We start from the raw sequence: 10,464 nt of genomic DNA, 5'->3' as shown, positions 1-10,464 counted from the left end.
GGAGAGGATGTGTAGAAATAGGAACACTTTTACACTGTTGGTGGGATTGTAAACTAGTTCAACCATTATGGAAAACAGTATGGCGATTCCTCAAGGATCTAGAACTAGAAGTACCATATGACCCAACCATCCCCTTACTGGGTATATACCCAAAGGATTATAAATCATGCTGCTATAAAGACACATGCACACGTATGTTTATTGTGGCACTATTCACAATAGCAAAGACTTGGAATCAATCCAGATGTCCATCAGTGACAGATTGGATTAAGAAAATGTGGCACATATACACCATGGAATACTCTGCAGCCATAAAAAAGGATGAGTTTGTGTCCTTTGTAGGGACATGGATGCAGCTGGGAACCATCATTCTTAGCAAACTATCACAAGAACAGAAAACCAAACACCGCATGTTCTCACTCATAGGTGGGAACTGAACAATGAGATCACTTGGACTCGGGAAGGGGAACATCACACACTGGGGCCTATCATGGGGAGGGGGGAGGGGGGGTATTGCATTGGGAGTTATACCTGATGTAAATGACTGGTTGATGGGTGCTGACGAGTTGATGGATGCAGCACACCAACATGGCACAAGTATACATATGTAACAAACCTGCACGTTATACACATGTAACCTATAACTTAAAGTATAATAATAGTAATTAAAAAAAAAAACCAGGAAACAACAGGTGCTGGAGAGGATGTGGAGAAATAGGAACACTTTTACACTGTTGGTGGGACTGTAAACTAGTTCAACCATTGTGGAAAACTGTGTGGCGATTCCTGAAGGATCTAGAACTAGAAATACCATTTGATCCAGCCATCCCATTACTGGGGATGTACCCAAAGGATTATTAGTCATGCTGCTATAAAGACACATGCGCATGTATGTTTATTGTGGCACTATTCACAATAGCAAAGACTTGGAGTCAACCAAATGTCCGTCAGTTAAAGACTGGGTTAAGAAAATGTGGCACATATACACCATGGAATACTCTGCAGACATAAAAAAGGATGAGTTTGTGTCCTTTGTAGGGACATGGATGCAGCTGGAAACCATCATTCTCAGCAAACTATCGCACGAACAGAAAACCAAATACCGCATGTTCTCACTGGTAGGTGGGAATTGAACAATGAGATCACTTGGACACAGGAAGGGGATCATCACACACTGGGTCTTATTGTTGGGAGGGGGTAGAGGGGAGGGATAGCATTAGAAGATATACCTAATATAAATGACAAGTTAATGGGTGCAGCACACCAACATGGCACATGTATACATATGTAACAAACCTGCACGTTGTGCACATGTACCCTAGAACTTAAAGTATAATAAAAAAAACCACAAAACAAACAAACAAAAAATACGAAAAAAAAAACCGTGGAAAGATGATGTGAAAAGTTAGAAAAATATATAGGTGTCTTCTTCTTCCAAAATTATTCATCTACCAGATGAAATGCTAATAGATGAAACTGTGGATCCAAGAGAATTATGAGAACTTCATATCCCTAAATCACGAAAATATATGGAATTGTTAACCCATTCTCTGGATTCCTGTCTTCCACATCTTCTAATTCAGTCCTTTCAAAGTACAGCCCTTGTCTTGTCTTTTTGTTGACAATTTTCTTGTGACTAAGTTTAATTTATAAATGGAACCCATGTTACATAGCCTTCTTTGGAACAGAGTATTACAAGTCACCTGGAACAGTCATGCAGGGCTCAAGTCTAGAAATCTAGAGTGAACAGGCATAGGGGTCATGCCTTTTTAAAATTATTTTTTAAAGATGCATTGAGAAATTATAGACAAATGAAAATGGTGTATATTCAAGGTATGCAATATGATGCTTTGATATACATCGTAAAATGATTAACAAAATCACGCTTATTCATCATCTCCTTACAAAGTTACCGTGTGTGTACGTGTGTGTGTGTGTGTGTGGTGTGTGTATGGTGAGAATAGCTAACATCTAGTCTCTTAGCATATTTCAAGTATACAATATAGTATTATTAATTACAGTTACCATGTACATTGAGTCTCCAGAACTTACTCATCTCGTAACTGGAAGTTTGTACTCTTGACAAACATCTCCCCATTTTTCCCACCTCTGACCACCCTTCTACTCTTTTCCTATGAGTTCAACGTTTTTAGAGTTCTTGCATATAAGATAAATCATACAGTATTTGCTTTCTGTGTCTGGCTTTTTTCATCTGGGATAATGTTCTGCAGGTTCATCCGTGCTGTCACAAATGGTAGAATTAAGGTTGAATTTTGTGTGTGTGTGTGTGTATGTGTGTGCGTGTGTGTGTGTGTGTGTAAAACTCATTTTCTTTACCCATTGATGGAAACTTGGGTTGTTTTAATATTTTGACTATTGTGAATATTGCTGCAATGAACATGAAAGTGCCAATATCTCTTTGAGACAGTGGTTTTATTTCCTTTAGATGTGTACCCAGAAGTGTAGTTGCTGGATTATATGGTAGATCTATTTTCAATTATTTTAAGAACCTCCATACTGTTTTCTCTAATGGCTGTACCAAATTACATTTCCAGTAACAGTGTACAAGTGCTGCTTTTTCTCAACACCCTTGCCAACACTTGTTATCTCTTGACATTTTGACAGTAGTCATGCTAACAGAAGTGAGGTGACATTTCATTTGATTTTAATTTTCATTCCCTTGGGTAGGAGCTGTAAAAGTGAGACTGCTTGATGCATCCACAAACTCCTTCTAGGGAGAATTTGCAGACCTGAATTAATCACTGGAGTGAGCCGGGGAGATGGCGCGGAAAGTGCCCAGATTCTCATTCAGGCTCCCAAAGGCATACTGTTTATCTGCCCCAGCAGCTCCTGGAAGCAGGTTAGTCAGACATCCAACCCTCTAGCAGCAACTGGAAAAGTGTGTAGACAAATACCAGAAGAAACTGGGAGCTTGAAGTTTTTGTCAGTTTTCTCTGTCTTGAGTACAGAGGTGAAGAAAGAGGTAGGATATCACTGGAAGTGCTCACACACCCATTTAAAACTGCCTCTTTGTTCTCTGTGGTCTAGGGAGATCTGGTAATGCCAAGTCTTTTCTGCTTCCAGAGCTGGGTGATTTAGGACCCAAACACTGTGAGGACAGCAGTAAAAGTTGAAATGCTCTATGTGTGGTCCAAAGCTTTCACTCTTCAGGGAGAAGTTGGGAGTTGGGGATTTCTTCCTGATTGTTAGGTGTTGTGCTTGTGATGGGATTTGTGCATGAATATATCTTAGCCTTTCCTACCCAATTGGAAGTGAATATTTTCTCAGTTGCCTGGAGTACAGGAGTCAGGATTTCTGGATTTCTCTCAGAGGAAATTGATCCATGTGTAGACACTTATTTGGTGCATCTGTGGCAGGAAGGAAAGCAGGAGCCCCTTATTCTTCCATCTTGCTGATGTCACTTCCCTAATTTCCTTTTCTTGTAGTGTCCTTGTCTGGCTTTGATATATCAGTGCTGCTGCCTCATAACAAGTTTGGAAGTGTTCTCTCCTCTTAACATTTGTATAAGAGTTCGAGAAGGACTTGTATTATTTTTTCTTTAAATGGTTGGTAGAATTCACCTAAGAAGACATGTCCTTGGCTTTTTAATAATAGGAGATTTTTGAGTACTGATTCAATCTCTTTACAATTACTAACTACTATTACTATTGTTATTACTTTACTATTACTGTTACTATTATTGCTTTGTGGGTTTTTATTTCTTCATGATTCAACTGATAGATTGTATGTTTTTAGAAAGTTATCCATTTCTTCTAGATTATCCAATGTTTTGGCATATAATTGTTCATAGTGGCCTCTTATAATCCATTATATTTCTGTGCTATTAGTTGTAATGTTCCTCTTTCATTTTTTAATTTTATTAACTTGTGTCTTCTCTTTTTCTTTGTTAGTCTAGCTAAAGATTGTCAAATATTTATTTTTTTCAGAAAACCAACAACTAAAGTTTTATTTTTATGGTATTTTTTAGTCTCTATTGTACTTATTTATGTTCTGATCTGTGCTGTTTCATTTCTTTTACTAACTTTGGACTTTGTTTTCTTTTTCTAGATCCTTGAGGTATAACATTACATTTTTTATTTGAATTCTTTCTTCTTTTTAAATGTAGATATTTATCACTGTAAACATCCTTCATAAAACTGCTTTTGCTGCATTCCACAAGTTTTGGTATACTGCGTTTCATTTTCATTTGTCTCAAGATATTTTTTAATTTCTCGTTTGATTTATTCTTTGATTATTGGTTATTCTGGAGCCTGTTGTTTAATTTTCACCTATTTGTGACATTTTCAGTTTTCTTCCTGTTACTAACTTCTGGTTTCATCCTGTTGTAGTTGGAAAAGATACTTGATATGATTACAATCTTCTTGAATTGTTAAGACATGTTTTGTGGCACAACCTATTATCCTGGAGAACGTCCCATATGACTTTGAGAAAAATATGTATTCTACTGCTGTTGGATATAATGTTCTACATGTGTTTGTTAGATCCCTTTGATCTGAAATACAGTTCAAGTTCAAGATTTTCTTACTGATTTTCTGTCTGGATGATCCATCCAATGTTGCAAGTTTTGTATTGAAGTCCTCTACTACTATTGTATTGCGCCTATTTCTCCCTCAGTTCTGTTAACATTTGCCTAAATATTTAAGTGCTCTAATATTGAGTGCATATATATTTATAATTGTTATATCCTCTTGATATATTGGCCCTTTTAACATTACATAGTGGTGTTCTCTCTCTCTTCTGATAGATTTTTACTGAAAGTCTATTTTGTCTGTTATAAGATAGCTACTCTTGCTCTCTTCTGGTTTCAACTTGCCTGGAATGTTTTTACCATCTATTCACTTCAGTCTATGTGTGTTTTTAAAGCTTAAGTAAGTCTCTTATAAACAGCACAGTGTTTTGTCTTGTTTTTTTTTTTTTATTTTTCATTCATTCAGCCATTCTATATCTTTTGACATGGAATAAACTCACTGATCAGAAGGTCTGTACATTCTGATGAATGGACCTTTTTTTTTGAAACAGAGTTTCGCTCTGGTTGCCCAGGTTGGAGTGCAGTGGAGTGATCTTAGCTCACCTGGGTTCAAGAGATTCTCTGCCTCAGCCTCCCAAGTAGCTGGGATTACAGGCATGTGCCACCATGCCCAACTAATTTTGTATTTTTAGTAGAGATGGGGTTTCTCCATGTTGGTCAGGCTGGTCTTGAACTCCCGACCTCAGGTGATCTACCTGCCTCAGCCTCCCAAAGGCGTGAGCCACCATGCCTGGCAGATGAAGGGATTTTTATAAAAACAGAATCCAGTGATATGCTTAGTACAAGAGACTTACTTTATATTTAATATGAAAGAAAATTAAATTTCTGGATCCCAAACCCACTATGCCAATGAGAAAGTTAAGCTTGACAACTCAGACATGAAAAAAAACTTCCTCTTTTAGTTTCCAGATAGCTGTAAATTTCACATGATTACTTTATCTTACATAGAATATGGATCTACCCAGCACAAGATGAATGCATGGACTTTCCCCCTCACTCTTCTCTTTTCACAGGTAAAATGTGGATTCAGTGAGTGCTTTTCAAAGCCTCACAAGAATGTAACACTGCCCTCACATCCTACACCCCCATTTGCCACCTCCTTTCCCTCCTGCCTGCTCTTTCCCTTTTAAATATTGCAGTCCTCAAACACTCTTTGGACAAAGCACAGGCTACAGATTCTACTGTGACTTGTGTTCTTTTTCCTAGGTGTGTCCTCAATCTTGGCAAAATAAACCTCTAAATCGATTAAGATCTGTCTCAAATACTTTTTGGTTTACAGTTGGCAACCACTAAGTGATTCTGAATGGCATTTGATCCTTTGGCTTACAGCAATTCTCCTAGCAAGGATCTGGTAACAGCTGGAAGCTCTTTATTGCTCTGACTGATTGAACTATTTGCTGAAGTATGGGAGCTTCTCTCTCCAGAGATCCCTGGTCTCCCAATTTTTTTGGTTAAGATCTGAGTTGTATTCTGTTGTAGAACTATTTCCTTGGAATTTTCTGCTTCTGTGCAGGTGAAGATCAGTCTTCACATTGGCCTCCATCTTCACGTAAGAAGCTGGTTTGGGTTTTCATTTGGGAATTTGATAGCTGAAGGTCAAGGTTTATCGTCAGCTGGCTATAAGTTCTTTTATGCTCAGAGATCTCAACTGTATGTAAATTGCGTGATCACTTTTCTTTCCGTTTTTTGTTTGTTTGTTTGCTTGTTTCAGTTCATCTTCCACTAGATTTGACCAACTCCTGGCCCCCTCTACTGTTGACTGAAATGTCTGCAGCTGCAGAAAGTCAAAATTCCATCTCTAAATAGAAAACTGGCCAGTTAAGAAAGTGAAAAAATTTGACTACCTGAAAAGTTTTGCCTACATAACAAGGCCACCTTTTACTAACTTTGCTAGCCAAGTCTTTTCCTTTCTTCTTCCAATAACCTGTCTTGCCACTAAAATTATTTTTTTTTGTTTTGTGTGTTTTCTTTACATACTTTGAACCTGCATGCTTTCTTTCATTTCAATATAGTATATGAGCTTCTGTTATTTATTGGGAAATTGGGTCTTCATTCTGAAGGTCCCCATGAATACCATATTAAATAAATTTGTATGCCTTTTCTCCGATTAATCAATTGCCTCATTCCAGTGATTTTTCAGTGAACCTTTGGGGACCAGTAGTCACGACCCCCACAGTTTGGTAGAGCAAGCAAGGCGACCAAAGCTGCTCTTCTCTTCTGGAAGCCATGGTGAAGGGAACCCAGGAACCTGATCTGCCAACAAAGGAGGAAGACTTTCTTACCAGCTAGGCTGCTGGCCTCTCTCTCTGAACTCCAGGTGAATGGATGGTAAAAATCATTGTCTCCTCTGCAAAGTTTTAATTTTTAAAAAAGAAATCTTGTGACTAGCCTTGGTATAGTGACTCTGGTGTATTTTTAGCACTTTGTGCTATGAATATTCACTACTGGAATAAAGTATATTATTGAAAATTCTGATTGTCAATGGCCAAAAGATAGAGACAAAGATTTTAGAGATATCTTATTCTAAACAATTGATGAGAAAATTGAATTTAAAAAGGACACATAATAGTGTCATGAGACTTCACTAAATTGAAAAGCAAAGAAAAAAATAAATTATTTTTGACTTAAAAGAAAGTTAAAATCCTTTGTAAGCTCAAAACTGCCTACTCTAGATTTCTTCTTGGAATAACAGTAGAGACTGCCCCATGCTGTAGTCTAGTAGCTAAGGTTCTGCCCTTTCACCGTAGAAGCCTACGTTCAGTTCCCAGCCAGGGAATGAGTCTTTTTTCATTTGATATTTGCATGACTTTTGCCATTTATTGATCCTTTTCCCTTTGATGGACAACTTATGATTTCCTGTCTCTAATTTTACCTTCTCTAAGATATCTTTTGGGTAATTCTGGATCTTGAAAAAACTACTTGCCACCTCTTAGGAGACATCTCACACATCTCTGGTTAAGTCATAATCTTGGTTAAGGCACTTGGGAGGATACCTTTGGTAAAGAAGTTCAAAAGCCAAAAATATTGGCTGTTTATCCTGGCTAAAATCTGATAATAAGAGATTTAAAAGGGTTGTTTTGAAAAGAACTCTATGGTTAAAAGTCAGTTTAATTGAAAGCTGATATCCAAGCTATATATTAAATATTTAAAGGCCTTTATGCCTTTTCTTTTCATGGATCCTGATTTGGGAATTTTTTTTTCCAGCTGACTGAAGTCTTTTTTAAAACCCTTTTGTAAAATAAACGTACATTTTAAGAAAAATTTCCGTTTGTAAGGGTGTCTGCCTATGTACATTAAAACCTCTTACCATTGCTTTAAATTCATGTCATATGCTTGTCGAAGCACTTTTCCTATCTTATCTGAAGTTTACTTACCCTGTTTTTTGCCCTTGGTTTGAGCAAATAACGATACAATATTTAGGAATGACTTCTTAGTTCTGAACTTTGAGTTGTAAATTCTCTATCTTATTTCATCTAGGAGTTGTCCCTTTAGAAATGTAAATTTAAAGTGTCCTGGCTAACAATTGCCTAGAACAATGAAACAGGTAATTAAAAGAGATTGAGCATCTAAAGCAGGGGAGGGGAACTTTAAAAACTAGCAAATTAAAAATCTTATAAATCTATAAAATCTGTTTCTGTCTATATGTCTGCAAGTCTATGTGTTTATACATGTCATGTGTTTGTGGTGTTTCACTGCCAAAATATATAAAAAGCTCTAATTAATAGGCTTAAAGACAAAAGTAAGTGCTCAAATATTTCATCAGAAAAATAAAAACTTTAATTTGAACACCTTTTCATTCTTGTGACTGTAATAATCTTTAGTAAATAAAGGTAATTTAAAGTTATTGGTAAAATAGAATTAAAATGTCTTCAAAATTTAATTTAGTAATTTGATCTGAACTGGTCAGGCAGGTCAGATACTGTCTTTGTTAGATATTTTAAGGTCATAAATTGCTTCTGTGACATTTTAAATAATTGTTTGACTTGTCTATCTTATAGTAAGCCCCGGGGAAATGTGAAGTTCTCCCTGGCCCAACTATGCTACCTGACTATGTTGGGAAGGGTTAGACATTATCTGCAACTCTGTCTTCTGTCTTTTATCCTGGGTTCTGCATCTGATACATAATTAAAATTGCTTACCTCCTAGATTTTTCACTAAAAAGGAGTTACTTAGAGTAATACAGTAATTGCTATAAATAATTAAAATGACTAATATAAGAGAAACATTCCTATATAGAGAGTACATAAGGAAATTAGGATGTGTTTGGAAAAAGGGGTTATAAGAAGTCATGGAAATATGTTCTTTGCTAAAGGGAAAGTAATTTTGTCTAGTTTAGAGGTTTTAAGGATGAATTTGTTTATGTGATTTTATTAAAATTAGCTTTACTGTTGATACATTATGCAAAATAAAATTTGATTTTCTTTTTTGAACAAGATTTTCATGTAATATTAAGAGATAGTGAAGATTTTTGTTTGTGTTTTGAGTAAACTGCAAAAAAGAGGGGAGAGAGGGACAGATTTAGTTGCCCTTTTACTGTCTCTCTTAGGTCTCATTATTTGAGAAATTGAGTTTCCTCTCTATCAAATAATAAAAGTTTTTGCTTTTTTGAAATCTTGAAATTATCACTTTGGCTAAAGGAATATTTTGCAGTGACTTGTGATCCTATTTTGCAATATCAAATGTTTTAAACCTTTGATATTTAATAAACATTCCAAAATCAAGTTCTAAATTCAGTCTTTTTGACCTCATTAACTCTTAAATGTTAGATTGCCTGCATTCCGAAAAAGACATGTTTGGCTTATTTGATAGGTTAAAATCATGCAGGAAGCATTGTCAAATATGAAATGTTTAACTTTCCTTGGGTTCTATTTATGTAAGCTCGTAATTAATATATGTTCCAAAATTGTATGAGATTCCTGTAATTCTGGTATGTCTTAGTATATGTTACCAGTAATAGTTATAATTATTATGTTAAATTGTTGTATGCCACAGGGGAAAAAAACACAAATTTTCATGTCAGTTGTGTCTTTAACCATGACTGTCCTAAGATTTTGGCTATCACAATTATTATTGTACTTTTGTTCTCAAAAAAAAAGCTGTTTATTAAAAAGCTGCAGCTCCAAACATGCTTTTTTAGGGGAATTCATGAAAAGGACTCTGACAGGTGTTCTTGAATGCAGGTTTCTGATAACTTTGGAGATTGTGCCATAATACTAGCAAATAAAACAGAAACAAAAACTTCCAAGACTCTAATTAAAAGTCTGATATGTTGGTGAGTATTGCTAACCCGATATCAAGTGGAATGACTTAATTACATGGGACTGAACAAATAGAAGACTGAAATAATTTTTACAACCATTTTGTTTGAAACATTGCTAAATATTTCTATTGTTTTTCAGAGTCAAGAAAGCTAACTTTCTTTTGAGCTACCTATAGCTTTTCTTTTAACAATTGAGTAAAGTGTACTCTTGTGAGCAAAATTTGAAGCATACTCCTATTTCTTTCTCTCTACCTGATTTCTCCAGAATTTGGAAACCATTTGTGCATCTTCTTAATTTCTGGTAATATAGTTATTTGCATAAATTCAACAAGAATCTATTTCCTTTTATAACAGAACACCATTGGAGATACTGGTTATTTTACCAAGGCTTTGACTGAAATGGTATATTTTCAGATATGGAGCAGACTGCTTTGAAAAATTGAAGTTGACTTATAGAGCTGATAAAAGCAACTTGGAAAACCTGGCCTTGTACCTTATCTATGTGGTTCCTTTACAGGGTTCCTGACCGGTGGAAAGTAAAATATGTCACTTTCTGACAGACCCAGGAACTCCAAGTTATCTTGGTACCACAAGAAGAGAAGAATTCACTCAATTCATTCAAATATCTACAGACACAGATGAATCCTTGGCTGGG

Source organism: Theropithecus gelada, chromosome X (assembly GCF_003255815.1).
Source record: "Theropithecus gelada isolate Dixy chromosome X, Tgel_1.0, whole genome shotgun sequence".
In the NCBI taxonomy this organism is placed as follows: domain Eukaryota; kingdom Metazoa; phylum Chordata; class Mammalia; order Primates; family Cercopithecidae; genus Theropithecus; species Theropithecus gelada.
The sequence above is the reverse complement of the archived record's forward strand: the minus strand, read 5'-3'. Positions refer to the sequence as shown.